The sequence below is a fragment of the Amia ocellicauda genome, unplaced genomic scaffold, assembly GCF_036373705.1.
Source record: "Amia ocellicauda isolate fAmiCal2 unplaced genomic scaffold, fAmiCal2.hap1 HAP1_SCAFFOLD_120, whole genome shotgun sequence".
NCBI classification, from domain to species: Eukaryota; Metazoa; Chordata; class Actinopteri; order Amiiformes; family Amiidae; genus Amia; species Amia ocellicauda.
Window position 1 is genome coordinate 177,501 of NW_027102685.1, and position 3,622 is coordinate 181,122.

Here is a 3,622-nt window from a genome sequence, read left to right on the forward strand (position 1 = left end):
CCAGCGCGGAGCCCGCACCCACCGGGGAGGTGTAGCCCTGCAGGCTGAGCGCCGGGAGCCGTCGGTCAGTGAGTGCTGAAGGAAAGCTCCAGCGCGGAGCCCGCACCCACCGGGGAGGTGTAGCCCTGCAGGCTGAGCGCCGGGAGCCGTCGGTCAGTGAGTGCTGAAGGAAAGCTCCAGCGCGGAGCCCGCACCCACCGGTGAGGTGTAGCCCTGCAGGCCGAGCGCTGGGAGCCGTCGGTCGTTCGGTCGGTCAGTCAGTGAGTGTGTGTGCTGAAGGAAAGCTCCAGCCCGGAGCCCGCACCCACCGGGGAGGAGTAGGCCTGCTGACTGAGCGCTGGGAGCCGTCGGTCGTTCGGTCGGTCAGAGAGTGAGTGTGTGTGCTGAAGGAGAGCTCCAGCCCGGAGCCCGCACCCACCGGGGAGGTGTAGCCCTGCAGGCTGAGCGCTGGGAGCCGTCGGTCGTTCGGTCGGTCAGAGAGTGAGTGTGTGTGCTGAAGGAGAGCTCCAGCCCGGAGCCCGCACCCACCGGGGAGGTGTAGCCCTGCAGGCTGAGCGCTGGGAGCCGTCGGTCGTTCGGTCGGTCAGTCAGTGAGTGTGTGTGCTGAAGGAAAGCTCCAGCCCGGAGCCCGCACCCACCGGGGAGGTGTAGCCCTGCAGGCTGAGCGCTGGGAGCCGTCGGTCGTTCGGTCGGTCAGTCAGTGAGTGTGTGTGCTCCAGCCCGGAGCCCGCACCCACCGGGGAGGTGTAGCCCTGCAGGCTGAGCGCTGGGAGCCGTCGGTCGGTCGGTCGGTCAGAGAGTGAGTGTGTGTGCTGAAGGGAAGCTCCAGCCCGGAGCCCGCACCCACCGGGGAGGTGTAGCCCTGCAGGCTGAGCGCTGGGAGCCGTCGGTCGTTCGGTCGGTCAGTCAGTGAGTGTGTGTGCTGAAGGAGAGCTCCAGCCCGGAGCCCGCACCCACCGGGGTGTGTAGCCCTGCAGGCTGAGCGCTGGGAGCCGTCGGTCGGTCAGTCAGTGAGTGTGTGTGCTGAAGGAAAGCTCCAGCCCGGCGTCCGTCCCCACCGGGGAGGAGTAGGCCTGCTGACTGAGCGCTGGGAGCCGTCGGTCGTTCGGTCGGTCAGAGAGTGAGTGTGTGTGCTGAAGGAGAGCTCCAGCCCGGAGCCCGCACCCACCGGGGTGTGTAGCCCTGCAGGCTGAGCGCTGGGAGCCGTCGGTCGGTCGGTCGGTCAGAGAGTGAGTGAGTGAGTGTGTGTGCTGAAGGGAAGCTCCAGCCCGGCGTCCGTCCCCACCGGGGAGTTGTGCCCGGGCCCGGGCCTCCTGCCGACGGACCGTGTGGCGCATTGTCCCGACTGCGGACTTTCTCCAGCAAAAAGGCGGAGGTGCAGTACCGCCATTTCGCCACACGAGGGACGGAATGGCACCCAACTGCCCCCTGGTGTCGAAAAAGCGCAAGGGCACCCGGGCCGGTCCGCCCCAGGCAGCGGCCGAGATGCAGCACCGGGGGCCCGGCCTGCCTGCCCTGGAGGTCAGCCTGCCAGCCCTGGAGGTCTGCCTTCCAGCCCTGGAGGACAGCCTGCCTGCCCTGGTAGCAGCACTGCCTGCCTTCCAGCCCTGGAGGTCTGCCTGTTAGCCCTGGAGGTCTGCTATCCAGCCCTGGTAGCAGCACTGCCTGCCCTGGAGGTCTGCCTGCCTGCCTTCCAGCCCTGGAGGTCTGCTATCCAGCCCTGGTAGCAGCACTGCCTGCCCTGGAGGTCTGCCTGCCTGCCCTGGAGGTCTGCCTTCCAGCCCTGGAGGACAGCCTGCCTGCCCTGGTAGCAGCACTGCCTGCCTTCCAGCCCTGGAGGTCTGCCTGCCTGCCTGTTAGCCCTGGAGGTCAGCCTGTTAGCCCTGGAGGTCTGCTATCCAGCCCTGGAGGTCTGCCTGCCTGCCCTGGAGGTCTGCTATCCAGCCCTGGAGGTCTGCCTGCCTGCCTGTTAGCCCTGGAGGTCTGCCTGCCTGCCCTGGCAGCAGCACTGCCTGCCCTGGAGGTCTGCCTGCCTGCCCTGGTAGCAGCACTGCCTGCCCTGGAGGTCAGCCTGCCTGCCCTGGAGGTCTGCCTGTTAGCCCTGGAGGTCTGCTATCCAGCCCTGGAGGTCTGCCTGCCTGCCCTGGAGGTCTGCCTGCCTGCCCTGGAGGTCTGCTATCCAGCCCTGGAGGTCTGCCTGTTAGCCCTGGAGGTCAGCCTGTTAGCCCTGGAGGTCTGCTATCCAGCCCTGGAGGTCTGCCTGCCTGCCATCCAGCCCTGGAGGTCTGCTATCCAGCCCTGGTAGCAGCACTGCCTGCCCTGGAGGTCTGCCTGCCTGCCCTGGAGGTCTGCCTTCCAGCCCTGGAGGACAGCCTGCCTGCCCTGGTAGCAGCACTGCCTGCCTTCCAGCCCTGGAGGTCTGCCTGCCTGCCTGTTAGCCCTGGAGGTCAGCCTGTTAGCCCTGGAGGTCTGCTATCCAGCCCTGGAGGTCTGCCTGCCTGCCCTGGAGGTCTGCTATCCAGCCCTGGAGGTCTGCCTGCCTGCCTGTTAGCCCTGGAGGTCTGCCTGCCTGCCCTGGCAGCAGCACTGCCTGCCCTGGAGGTCTGCCTGCCTGCCCTGGTAGCAGCACTGCCTGCCCTGGAGGTCAGCCTGCCTGCCCTGGAGGTCTGCCTGTTAGCCCTGGAGGTCTGCTATCCAGCCCTGGAGGTCTGCCTGCCTGCCCTGGAGGTCTGCCTGCCTGCCCTGGAGGTCTGCTATCCAGCCCTGGAGGTCTGCCTGTTAGCCCTGGAGGTCAGCCTGTTAGCCCTGGAGGTCTGCTATCCAGCCCTGGAGGTCTGCCTGCCTGCCATCCAGCCCTGGAGGTCTGCTATCCAGCCCTGGTAGCAGCACTGCCTGCCCTGGAGGTCAGCCTGCCTGCCCTGGAGGTCTGCTATCCAGCCCTGGAGGTCAGCCTGTTAGCCCTGGAGGTCTGCTATCCAGCCCTGCCTGCCTGCCTGCCCTGGCAGCAGCACTGCCTGGCCTGGAGGTCAGCCTGTTAGCCCTGGAGGTCTGCTATCCAGCCCTGGAGGTCTGCCTGCCTGCCTGTTAGCCCTGGAGGTCAGCCTGCCAGCCCTGGAGGTCTGCTATCCAGCCCTGGAGGTCTGCCTGTTAGCCCTGGAGGTCTGCTATCCAGCCCTGGAGGTCTGCCTGCCTGCCTGTTAGCCCTGGAGGTCAGCCTGTTAGCCCTGGAGGTCTGCCTGCCTGCCCTGGAGGTCTGCTATCCAGCCCTGGTAGCAGCACTGCCTGCCCTGGAGGTCTGCTATCCAGCCCTGGAGGTCTGCCTGTTAGCCCTGGAGGTCAGCTATCCAGCCCTGGAGGTCAGCTATCCAGCCCTGGAGGTCTGCCTGCCTGCCTGTTAGCCCTGGAGGTCTGCCTGTTAGCCCTGGAGGTCAGCCTGTTAGCCCTGGAGGTCTGCTATCCAGCCCTGGAGGTCTGCCTGCCTGCCATCCAGCCCTGGAGGTCTGCCTGCCTGCCCTGGCAGCAGCACTGCCTGCCCTGGAGGTCAGCCTGCCAGCCCTGGAGGTCTGCCTGTTAGCCCTGGAGGTCTGCCTTCCAGCCCTGGCAGCAGCACTGCCTGCCCTGG